Source organism: Podarcis raffonei, chromosome 5 (genome assembly GCF_027172205.1).
Source record: "Podarcis raffonei isolate rPodRaf1 chromosome 5, rPodRaf1.pri, whole genome shotgun sequence".
In the NCBI taxonomy this organism is placed as follows: Eukaryota; Metazoa; Chordata; class Lepidosauria; order Squamata; family Lacertidae; genus Podarcis; species Podarcis raffonei.
In genome coordinates this window covers 5,170,472-5,184,022 of record NC_070606.1, presented here as the reverse complement: position 1 = coordinate 5,184,022, position 13,551 = coordinate 5,170,472, and positions in this window count along the sequence as shown.

Here is a 13,551-nt window from a genome sequence, read left to right as displayed (position 1 = left end):
GTGTTTGAAAAGGGATGAGGGGCTGTCGACTCTGCAGGCAAGCAGGGACATAACTGGGGTGACGCCTTTCACCACAGGGGAAGGGTCAAGTTGGTCCAGGGAGCTGTGCACTCAAAAAGGTTGAAAAGCTCTGCCCTAAGCTATAAGGCCCGGGACGCAGGTGGCGCTGTGGGTTAAACCACAGAGCCTAGGACTTGCCGATCAGAAGGTTGGCAGTTCGAATCCCCGCGACGGGGTAAGCTCCCGTTGCTCTGTCCCAGCTCCTGCCAACCTAGCAGTTCAAAAGTGTGTCAAAGTGCAAGTAGATAAATAGGTACCGCTCCGGCGGGAAGGTAAACGGCATTTCTGTGCGCTGCTCTGGTTCGCCAGAAGTGGCTTAGTCATGCTGGCCACATGACCCGGAAGCTGTACACCGGCTCCCTTGGCCAGTAAAGCGAGATGAGTGCCGCAACCCCAGAGTCGGTCACGACTGGACCTAATGGTCAGGGGTCCCTTTACCTTTAAGCTATAAGGCAGAAGCTATAAAGGAAGGCAGGAAGACAGTTAATGTGCCCACCTAAGCTGGTGGAGAGTTTTTGTTTGTTTGTTTGTTTGTTTGTTTGTTTGTTTGTTTGTTTGTTTGTTTAAATCATTTATTACAAGGCTCCCAGAGTAGCTTGAAAGAAATCAATAAGTAGGAGAAAACTGGATGTGAGATGGTTAGACCAGACACAACAATGTCTGCCTGAAGAGAAGTGGCCGTCTGCCTCACTTTTGACTGCTATGGTGATCCGTTCTCTCCTGAAAAGTGTTTGCTTTTTTATTAGTTATTGCATAACTGGCTAAAAAAACACAAGGCACCGTATTAAAGCATACTATTAAAAAGAACAATAAATATTTTTAATTTAAAACAGAGAGAGAGAGAGAGAGAGAGAGAGAGAGAGAGAGAGAACCCTGCCCATAGACTTAAGGTAAAGGGACCTCTGACCGTTAGGTCCAGTCACAGACGACTCTGGAGTTACGGTGCTCATCTCGCTTTATTGGCCGAGGGAGCCAGCGTACAGCTTCTGGGTCATGTGGCCAGCATGACTAAGTCTCTTCTGGCAAACCAGAGCAGTGCACGGAAACGCCGTTTACCTTCCCGCCGGAGCAGTACCTATTTATCTACTTGCACTTTGACGTGCTTTTGAACTGCTAGGTTGGCAGGAGCAGGGACCGAGCAACGGGAGCTCACCCTGTCGCGGGGATTCGAACTGCCGACCTTCTGATCGGCAAGTCCTAGGCTCTGTGGTTTAACCCACAGTGCCACCCGCGTCCCGCCCATAGACTTACACTTTGACTAAACAGATTTAGGGAGAGAATTTAAGGATAAGGGAAGATTTAAATATCCCAGTTAGTCAGTTGGAAGAGACTTGTGAAAACAGGCATGCCGTCAGGGATTTATTTAAAAGTGGAAGGCACTGGGTCCTTTTCAATACCTGGGGTCAGTGAGTTCCCAAGACATGGGGTTGGTAAAGCAAAAAGTACACAGGTGTGAGAAAAGTAGGCGCAATCTTTGGTCTAAGGATGCCAAGTTCCTCATGCCCCCAAGTTATTTGCAGCACCCACACAATCTATAATCCTTCACCTTCCTCCCCCTTCAGTCCAGATTTATGCTCCCTGAGGAAAATCCAATAAGTTTTTGTGGGGTTTTTTAATTTTTTAAAAAATACAACTAACTCCCCATCGGCATTATCTAAAGTCTGTATTTACAAATCGAAGCCCCTGCCCAAAAGTGACATAACTAAATAATTGATATCAGAGTAATCCAGATCTAGGAGGACTTTGAAGTGGAAATAAAGAGGAAAAATACACAGAAGCAACAAATGGCAAGCAAGAAAGGTGGGTTGACTGCATTTCACTTGAACAAAGTACAGGAAGGGTATTGGGGTAACAGGATCAGTTACTTATGGAAACCTTTTCGTTTGCAGTATCTAACAAGTGAGTCTTGGTTAAACAGGAGACTTTACCTTTCGAATGAGGGAGGGAGGGAGGGAGGCAAGAAAATAAGAAAATAAGAAAGTTGTTTATGGTAGGAAATGCTGAAACTTTGGTTCTAGTCTGACTAGTCTAGAGAAGAACAAGGCAGCCATGCTGGCTCCTTTGTTCTCTTGGAGGATAGTGAAAGATGACCTCTGGATCTGAGGTCAGAGAGAGAAGCTGGAGAAGGAACTGGCAAGCAGGATGCAACCAAAGATGTCTCAGTCTAAACAACAAGCAGATTAAAAAAAAGCTGATAGGTTAAAGGTATGTGACAGTCTGGTAACATAGATGTGCTTCAGTCTATCTTTCTTAAAGATAAAGGTAAAGGGACTCCTGACCATTAGGTCCAGTCGTGGACAACTCTGGGGTTGCGGTGCTCATCTCGCTTTATTGGCCAAGGGAGCCGGCGTACAGCTTCTGGGTCATGTGACCAGCATGACTAAGCCGCTTCTGGCAAACCAGAGCAGCGCACGGAAACACCGCTTACCTTCCTGCTGGAGTGGTACCTATTTATCTACTTGCAATGCGTGCTTTCAAACTGCTAGGTTGGCAGGAGCAGGGACCGAGCAATGGGAGCTCACCCCATCGCGGGGATTCGAACCACTGACCTTCTGATCGACAAGTCCCAGGCTCTGTGGTTTAACCCACAGCACCACCCACGTTCCTCTATCTTTCTTAACCTCATGCAAACCCCTCTTCTGCGAGCTGAGCTGCAGCCAGGACTTTTTTTCAGCAGGAATGGCATTCCAGCACCCCTCAGGTGGTCTCTGGAAGTGGGAGGAAGACCTGACCAGCCTCAGCAAAGACCTGCTGCTCCTCCAGCTCATGAGGAGACCCTCCCCAGAGCCCAATGGGGCTCTGGAGAACATCTCCTCATGAGCCAGAAGCGCAGTGAGACTTTGCTCTTCAGCCTCCCAGCTGACAGTTGATGCACCAGACAGCTATGCCTCAGGTGAGCAAGTCCTCATGGGAGCCAGGGACACTGGGGGGCTCTTTAAGGTGCTTATTTGAAGTGTGAAAGGCTGCCTGCACCTCAGCAAGCCTTGGTCTGGCAAGGAGACACCACCCGCAGCCTGAAGAAATCGCCTGTGGGCTCTGGGATGAGTCTTCTGACGGAGGTGTGTTCCGGCACCTTTTGGTCTTGGGGGAAAAGCTGCACCCAAACTTCCAACAAGAAGGTGGTGTAAGTGGGAAGGGAAAGGAGAAACACTTCCATTTTTACAGAAACACGAGAAGAGATCTTCTACAGTGAAAAAGAAACACCAGTGGTTTGGGGCAATGCGAAGAAGAAACAAAAGGAGCATTGCAGCAATAAATTGGAATAAGAAATTATGAAGCACTTCATAATTTGAGCTCTTTAGAGAGAAAACAGTAAGCTTAACGTCAGCAAGTTGCTATTGGCACAATTTTGAAAGACCTGGTTTTGGAATGACAAAGAAACAAGTTTCTCGCTTATGAAGTGGATCTATAAAGCCAAACGCGTCTTTTATCAGTCACTTTCCATGGAGGGCACTAGAGGGCAGCAGTTTGCCATTTCTAGTTTAATGGTCTCTGACGTTCGCCTGTGCTGGCTTAGGAGTTTCCTTCTATATATTTTTTTAAAAAAATAATTTTTATTAACAGGCCAATCACATCACATTGTTCAAATCACATTAGTTCCAAATTATACAGCCAAATTTTAAATTTTGTTGAGGGTACCCATACATCAAGCTCGGCACGAGTCCAAAATTCCGGATAACTCCAGGCATCGCTTATTTTACTGCTTTAATTAGACAGGAGTTTCCTTCTAAATCCATCCCTCCACATTAATATTTACTCCCTTAAATTGCAGCCAGACCTTCTCCGCAAGATAGGCGGTGTAAGAGATGGCATTTGCCTTCCCCTCTTTATCCCCACACACTCAATTTGCTTCTCACTGCTGTGCTCATTCTGAATTTGCAGGCATAAAGTCACCTGAGCAACTTACCATGTTGGTGTAAGTACACGATCCCACTTTTACCATAGAACAAAAGTCTTCAGGCTTTTCGGACCCAGGAGCTACCTTTAATCGAAGTGCGCATTTGGGGACCCAAACTTTTAACCATTTAATTGCCTGTCCTGGCAAATAGAAGGGGAAGAAATGGAGGCAGTGAGAGATTTTACTTTCTTGGGCTCCATGATCACTGCAGATGGTGACAGCAGTCACAAAATTGAGAGTCCCATGGACTGCAAGAAGATCAAACCTATCCATTCATAAGGAAATCAGCCCTGAGTGCTCACTGGAAGGACTGATCGTGAAGCTGAGGCTCCAAGACTTTGGCCACCTCATGAGAAGAGAAGACTCCCTGGAAAAGACCCTGATGTTGGGAAAGATGGAGAAGGGGGCGACAGAGGACGGGGTGGTTGGACAGTGTTCTCGAAGCTACCAACAGGAGTCTGACCAAACTGTGGGAGACAGTGGAAGACAGTGGGAGACAGGAGTGCCTGGCGTGCTCTGGTCCATGGGGTCATGAAGAGTCGGACATGACTAAACAACTAAACAACAACAACAATGCTGCTGTGCAACTCATCCTAGGCCAGGTTGCAAGTCTAGGAGTGGGCCCTGACCAGTACTTCGGGGTACTTGGGGGGGGGCACACAAAAATCACCTAGCAGACTATGGAGTGTATGATGTACCGTATTTTTCGCTTCATAAGACACACTTTTTTCCTCCTAAAAAGTAAGGGGAAATGTGTGTGCATCTTATGGGGCGAATGCAGGCTGCGCAGCTATCTCTGAAGCCAGCACAGCAGCTTGCTCTGACTTTTCAGGGAGGTGGGAGAAGGGACGGAGGGCAGCCTGTCAGTCCCTTCTCCCACCTCCCGGAAAAGCCAGGAAGAGCCGCTCTATCTTTAAAGAGCCACGCCGAGCGAGCATGTCTGCAGCTCTTGCTGGCTTTTCTTGTTTTCCTCCTCTAAAAACTAGGTGTGTCTTATGGTCGGGTGCGTCTTATAGAGCAAAAAATATGTGTATGGCATAGCGATGCTCCTGTCATGGTGAGATCTAAAACAGGAGAAGCTTCCTGTCCTGGCACTGTGGCACCAAGGTAAAGTGATTGCGCAGAGTGGGCGCTGATACGGCTCCTTTCCGAGGGACACTAGGGAGGGCTCTGGCCCTGGCCCACCAACTGAAGACCAATGCCATAGAGGAAACTGGGATGAGGTGACCCTATTTGGCAGGGGATAATAAACAGAAGTTGGCACGGTTAATGTCAGCTTTAGAGCCACTTTTCATGGCATTATGCTGAGGCAGTACTCAGCGGCTAATGCTGCTCTGCATGCAGCAAATTCACTCTCATTAAAACGAAATCTAATTTCTCAGCATTCTCAAGATCCTAGCCCTGGTAGTTTAAGAGAACCCTGAATGCTATATGATTCTTATAGTTGAATAGATAGTTGAACAGCTATGGTGTGAACCAGCCCCACACTGAAATTTCTTAGAATGTGGTTGAGCCTGCAATCACCATCAAAGGGTTGAAGTTGAACCCTGAATACAAAGTTTGTCATGACCAACCAACCTCAGTTTCCACTCTGTAAACAAGGCAGCATAGTTCTCTTTCCCAAATGATAATTGTGAGGCTGAATGTGATGGGAAAGTTCTTTGCAAACTGATGTCTCAGTCATAGCTGTCAACTTACAGATTTGAAAATAAGGGACCAGCAGCCTTGAAAATAAGGGACCAGCAGCCAAAATAAGGGACCAGCAGCCTCACCTGTTCCAGGCACTCCAGTCTTCCTGTCCTCCTGCAGTCTGGTCAAACTCATGCTGGTAGCTTCGAGAACACTGTCCAACCAACTTTGTAACCAGAGGTTCAACTGAAGAGAATCTGAACCACATGCACCACAAGGCCTACGCAGCCTCAACTTAAGATGGCTCCCCGGCCTGGCTTTGCACTGCAAAGTTTGCAGCAGCACGTGCAACAAAATGGTGTCCAGCATTCAAAAACCCCCTCAGCTTGCATTAACTAGCCACACACAAGGCATGCAAGCTCCACCCCCAGTCATTCTTAGACTTCTTATTGGGTGAGCAACACAGCGAAGCAACACAGTTGGAGCCTCCCTCCTCCCTGGCCAGCAGGGAGGGAGGGAGAGGAGCTGCTTCCTTTGAAATTTAAGGGACATCATTTAAGGGACATCCATCAACAAGGGACAGCAGCGGGACATGGCGCTGGAATAAGGGACTGTCCCTTCAAATAAGGGACACTTGACAGCTATGGTCTCAGTGCAGCCACCTGAAATGTTGAGACAAGAGGCCCACGTGCAAGGGCCTAGATCCCAGCATAACTTTGCAAGTTGCGCTCCTGCACCAGGACGCTCAGGATGGCGGAACTGTGTCCACGTGACTGGGATGACACAGCTGCCCTCATGCAAAACCGCCTCGAACTCTTGAAGAAAGCAAGGCAGGTGCAGAAATGGAGAGTAGCGATAACGTCTCCCAGCTACAGCCACAGGTCACAGTAATCTGTGTGCACTGGCAGAATCGCCTAATGAGAAATGAAGTCAATATTGAGAGTGATGTTCTGATTAGTAATGAAGCTCTCAGGCTGATTGATTGTTGGACAAATTTGCCCCAGGGATCTTCCCCAGAGGGAGTCAATTGCTCAGTGAGAAGAAAGAGTCGGACACTGAGATCAGGCAAAACCAAAGGTTGTTTATTCTCGAGACAGCGCTACTCCCCAGTTTGTACTGTAAAGAGAGAGGGACCCATCTTGTTCACATCAAAGCTACTTTATGCCTTACAGTCTGTCCGAATTTCCCTCCTCCTATTGCATGGGTAGGCAAACTAAGGCCCGGGGGCTGAATCCGGCCCAATCACCTTCTAAATCTGGCCCACGGATGATCCGGAAATCAGCGTGTTTTTACATGAGTAGAATGTGTCCTTTTATTTAAAATGCATCTCTGGGTTATTTGTGGGGCATAGGAATTTGTTCAATATTTTTTTTTTTCAAAATATAGTCCAGCCCCCCACAAGGTATGAAGAACAGTGGACCGGCCCCCTGCTGACCCCTGTCCTATTGGTTAGGAGACTGTAGTTTACAGACTTCCCGGTCTGCCTATTTCATATATGTACCCCTTGATATGTACCCCCTCCAATACATACATCCCATGATCATGCTGATTAGCTCTAGCTCCACCAGGGGCAGTTTGACTAATATTCATAGCCTATTTAAGCATGCACAATAGTTTTTGAACTGTTCTCCTCCATTTTCCCTTGTGGTTTTGAGTCACCTACAAACCTTACTAGTACCTTATAAGGCATTATCTTTCAGCTACTCTCAGCAATTTCTTAACTTGACTTGCTACCACAGGTTTCCTCTTTCTTTGCAATGCAAGCAGTTACGACAACAAGGTATGGTCGTTTCTTTGTAATGCAAGCAGTTACAACAGCAAGGTATGGTCGTTTCTGCGAAGCTTTTGTTACCCGTTTATTCCACATTGATATATTAAAATTAACAAGTCACCAGGTCCAGATGGCATATGGCTCAGTTTCTTGAAGAACTAAAATTCAAAATTGTTGATCTTCTACTAAAAATGACAAATCATCAAAATTGATACCATTCTTACTGAATTATTATTACTACTATGCCCATCTGACTGGGTTTCCCCAATCACTCGGGGCAACTTATAGTACATATAAAAGCATGGTAAAACCTCAAACATTAAAAACCTCCTGATACAGGGCTGCCTTCAGATGTCTTAAAAGTCAGATAGTTGTTTATTTCCTTGACATCTGATGGGATGGCGTTCCACAGGGAGGGTTCCACTGTCAAGAAAGGCCTCTGCCCGGTTCCCTATAACTTCACTTCTCTCAGTGAGGGAACCGCCAGAAGGCCCTCGGCAATGGACCTCAGTGTCCTGGCTGAGCAATGTGGGTGCAGATGCTCCTTCAGATATACAGGCCCAGGCCATTTGGGCCTTAAAGGTCAGCACCAACACTTTGACTTAGGCTTGGAAATGTACTGGGAGCCAGTGCCTTTCAGGACTGCTGTTATATGGTCCCAGCAGCTGCTCCCAGTCACCAGTCTAGCTGCCACATTCTGGATTATTTGTCGTTTCCGAGTCACCTTCAAAGGTAGCCCCACGTAGAGTGCATTGTAGTAGTTCAAGCGGGATATAACTGGAGCATGCCATACCCTCAAACATTTCTCTGGTGAAAATAGGGATGTCCCATTCCATACTGATAATTTTACTATTTATACCCCACATATCTTACCGAGTTGCCAAGCCACTCTGGCAGCTTCCAACATATATAAAAACATAATAAAGCATTAAGTATTTAAAAACAACAACACTTCCCTATACAGGATTTCCTTCAGACCAGCTCAGGGGTCAGATAGCTCCATACACTCCAACTTTTCTCCAATGAAAATAGGGACAGCCTAAGGAAAAGTAGGACACTCCGGGATCAAATCAGAAACCGGGAAGGCTTCTCTAAATCAGGAACATCCCTGGAAAATAGGGGCACTTGGAGGGCCTGGCATGCATCACTCTGGTGAGACAAAGTAGGGTGCCTGCCAGCTTACCCGGTAGACAGCCACAGAATTACTGGTAGCTTCTGCAAAGAGAAGTTCTGCCTCTCCAAGCTTTTAGAATTGTTTAAGGGGGGGCCAACAAACGTGTAAATGTGAGCAATGTGGTAGACGTCTTATATTTTGACATCAGCAGCTGCTAATGGAATGGGGATCTGTTTTGTCCTGCTGATATATCTTGCATGCTGCTCACCACAAAAACTTTTTGATGGCTTTTTACCCAGGTCCGAAACAAATGGGAACTGTCACTGTTTTTTAGATATGTGATAAGGTCTAAAGGGGCACAGCAGCTACCCTATTAATTCTCTTCTTAGTGTGTGTTCTAAATTAAGCTCCCTGACACAGCACCAGATTGTTCTTTATTTCTGCTCCTCTACCTTAAAAACGAACTTGCATTTTCTGATCTATGCTAGTTGTGAGGAACCCATAGTTGTTGCATTTTGAAGGGGAACAGTGGATCGTTTCCTTGTTCCTACATCCGACTTTGTCAATCAAGACTGAAAAGGAGCACTCCAGTATTACTTTCTTACGTATAACATTTTATTCTGTGTGAAGACCCCCAAGACCTCCCAAAGAAAGACACAGTTGACACCAATATTAGTTTAAGGCTATTGGCATAATTTTGGCCACAACTTTATTGATTACAGAATGTGAGTGGTTTGCTTAGGCACTGGTTCGACCAGCTGCATCTACACCTCTGGCAGGGCAGCACTGATGCCTGGACTCTGGCAGAAAGTCAGTAAGGGGAAACAGACTGGGGGAGCATTGGTCCTATCACAGACGCAACCTCACCCCAAAATGTTCCCAAGTGCTCTGGCGTGGCCCTAACCCAGGGTTCAGCAAACCTTTTCAGCAGGGGGCTGGTCCACTGTCCCTCACACCTTGTGGGGGGCCAGACTATATTTGGGCGGGGGGGAATTAACGAATTCCTATGCTCCACAAATAACCCAGAGATGCATTTTAAATAAAAGGACACATTCTACTCATGTAAAAACACACTGATTCCCAGACTGTCTGTGGGCCGGATTGAGAAGGCGATTGTGCCGAATCCAGCCCCCGGGCCTTAGTTTGCCTACACATGCCCTAACCCCTGGAAGGGGATCGGACAGAAGCATGGCGAGCCCCTGGATTCCTTTAACGGAATACCCAATCGCACATTGGGAGGGGCAGGTGTGACAACCTCCCCTCCACTCCGCTTTTAACCAATGCCTAACCACCAAACCTTACAAAGTTGTGGCGATTTGCTACGCAGCAGGTGAAACCCAAATGGCACCAGCCAATCCTCCAAATGGGAAAATTCCTACTGGGCCCCTGTCCCAAAAGCAGATGACCCATGACGGCATAGCAAGGTCATAGCAAGACCCTAAATATGGGGAGGGTGGGCGGGTGATCCAATGAACGAGGTGCTAAGAGGAAGCTCAAAGCAACATGCAGCGGCTGCAAATTCTCTCAACCCCATTGGCCAGAATTACCCCAGCAACCGAGGGACCCAATCGGGTTGTTGTGGCTATGCAATCGCTTCCACCCACACAAACGGTGAGGTCAGTCTTGGAGATCTCACCGGAAACAGGTGCCCTCCTTGATGAGGACACGATTTCTAGAACCAGTGGAGACAAACCACTTACTTTTTTCTGGTGCATGTTCAGACAGGAAAAGGAAAGAGTTTCCAATGTGTATCAAGTAACTTCTCCCACCCTTGAGCACAGCAGGATCTAGAATCAATCTAGATTGAAAGTGGCATGTCAAGGATGAGCATAGACGATTCCAGATTGGGAAACTACATTTTTGTCCTCCAAATGGCTGTGTGTGTGTGCAGCCTCAATCTACTGGCAAGAGTAGATTATTTTTTCCATTTAACTTCTTTTTTTAAAAAAATCCATCCTGAGGAAGTGATCTGCACAACAAAAAAGCTTTCATATGCAACACTGACTAGTCAAAACAAAGGCATCATTTTGATGTGTCTTTTGTCTTTTCCAGCCATGTATTGTCAGGAACAAAAACAGGTTTATTTAGTTACAAGCATGGCTGCTGTTGCCTTAGTGGGTCACAAGTTATGCAGATCTGCACCAGTTGCTTCCAGATCTCTTGATCCCAAGCAGAAAAGAAACTTTCTAAAGCATATTAAAAAGAAAAGGCCACAAACAATATTATTTTCCTTCTCATAAACATTTGACAGTAGGAAATGGATACATTTTTCATTGGCTCAACATACTATTTCTCAAAGTCAACTTGTCTGGAAATGGCAATAGTAACTGTTAACCTAAACATTAGAATTTGAAGGCATGACCTTAAAAAATGGCAGCACTGATATTAAAAGGTCTTCTCACTTTTCTGTGAGAATATCTACCCCTGCCTAAACCACAGTGCTGTAATAATACCTTCCATGCCACTCTCCTGAAAGGAGGGATCCCATGTTTGGAGCCGAGGTGATGAAAGGGAGTCATTCCCTCAACTTGGTTTTCATATCCAGCCTGAGCTCCTGGGCCAACCAAAGTGAGTACCTGCCTGTTGCCATAAACCATGGAAAGAACTTTAACTAAATAATAATAATTATGTAGGAGAGAGTGACCGCTTTCTGGAGGAGTTTTATGTATTTATGAAGTACAGAAGGAAGTAAGCATGATAAAAGAAGTCAAATGCAAAAAAACTGCTCTTTTTCCAAAGTTGTTTCCTGACTGCAATGATTGCAAACAGCTTGGATAGGAGCCTCCAGCCAGCCAAGCTATTTTCCTTGTAAACTCAAAAGGAAATAATGAGATCAACAGTTTTTAGCAAATAACCCTCACACTTGTTTCTCTGAATTTTTGTACCAAAAGGAGAGTTGGAACGTTTTCCCAAATCCCCTTAATGTTTCCCTTCTTTTAAAAACCATTTTGCTGTGGTTCATTCCCCATCTCTGCTGCAGTGCCATTTGCAGGGGGGAATGGCCAGTTGTATTATTTATTATTATCATTAATTATTTGTACCCCACCCATCTGACTGACTGGGTTGCCCCAGCCACTCTGGGCAGCTTTCAGCGTATATAAAAACATAGTAAAATGTTGAACCTTTAAAAAGCTTCACCAAACAGGTCTGTCTTCAGGGTTAGAATATTCAGCATGGTTTCCACCCAGAAATTCTTCTCCCGTGCAGAATGTTTAAACAACATTTTATGTAGGCACAGGTTTAACATTCAGCTGGCCATGCATTCAAACCTTGCTCATTCTCAGTAACAACCGCTACAAGGCTTTTATTCTTTGTTGGTTTTGATGCATTCAGCTAACAACATGGTTACCCCTCTGGTATCCTCAAGGTGTTTGCTGTGGGATGATGTGAACCACAAAGCTGACCATGTTGTACAGAAGTTCTGAGATGTTGACCCCTGCCCTTGATAAAACTCTCATTGGCTGCTGTGAACTACAAGGTCAGGCCACACAAAGCAGCCTTTTATTCAGTTGGCATCCTTTTCTATCTGGGCCAAATCTCTTGACTTTTTTTTATAAAAAAAACCATTTTACACAGCTGTGTCCCCCATCCAGGTTTACAACTCACTCTTGGTTTCAGGCTCTTTGATTCTGGGAAGGGCTATTGAGCTTCCAGGCAGTTCTCCACCAGGCCGGGCCATGGATGAAAGGCGGCTGAAACCAGTCTGCAGCTTCCAGACACGAGGCAGTATTAGCAAAAATGACGCCAACATTACAATAGAACGCTTGAGGCAGGGGCAAAACTAGGCCATAAATGTAAAGGAGTGGAGGGGGAAAGCCTTGACTGAGTAAGGGGGAGGCTACACTCCTTTCCTTAAATGCAGTGGTTTTGAATAGTCCTATTCTATAGAATTGTAGAGTCATCCAGTCCAACCCCATGCAGGAATCTCAGCGAAAGCATCTTTGACTGATGGCCATACAACCTCTGCTTAAAAACTTCCAAGGAAGGAGAGTCCACCACCTCCCAAGTATTCCACTGTCAAACAGCTCTTACGGTTAGAAAGTTCTTCCTGAAGTTTAGTTGGAATCTCTTTTCTTGTAACTTCAATCCATTGGTTTGGGTGCTACTCTCCAGAGCACAAGACAGTCAAACCTTGGTTCCAGAACAGCTTAGTTGCCAAACAAAATTGGCTCCCAAATACCACAAACCTGGAAATAAGTGTTCCGGTTTGCAAACATTTTTCGGAAGCCGAACGTCCGAAATGGCTTCTGCTTGAGTGCAGGGAGCTCCTGCAGCCAATCGGAAGCCACGCCTTGGTTTTCAAATGGTTTCAGGAGTCGAATGGACTCCTGGAATGGATTAAGTTTGAGAACCAAGGTACCACTGTAGTTGAAACTGACCAGGGAGCTTTTGGTCTAGTAACTACCGCTCCCCCTCTCTTTTCTCATTTCAGAATCTTCCCAAATTCCTCCTGCCGTTGCTCTCATCTTTCCTCCTAAGGTTGCCACTTCTTGAGGAAGAGAGAAATTAAAATACCAATTTTAATTGCACTTGGGTGTGAGTCAACAGATGCAGAAACTGTTTGCAGCTTAGAGAACTGAAGTCAAATCTGGCGACCAAAAATATCAAAAGCAAACTGGTATGCTTTAAACCAGCCAACTTACAATCTTAAACTTTGCTCTTTTTTTCTTTGCTAAGCATCACGTTACTCTATAAAGACATTCCACAATAGTAGAGCATCAGATAACAAGGGTGAGAGCAGATTCTAAGACCCTGGCGACATTGTAAAGCAGAAAGCTGAGCAGCTTCTTGAACGCTGCCAAATCAGATATGGAAGCCCTACCTCCAGGAAGCCAGCTCTTCCTTCTGCATTTTACTCCAGCTTCCGGGTTGTGTTTGCAGTCAGAGCACCTGCATTTTATCTGAGAACACTTCGCAGTACAGTTTGCAGGAAACGTTTACCCAAGACAGATTTCAGCAATGCCACTTAGGCTTAAACATGCTTTATCTGCCAGTTAGAGTGTATAGCTGAAAGAGAGGCACACAGTTTAAATGTGCGTGGAGCAGGGTTTATAAACTGCAAGAAAATGGCCGTGTACC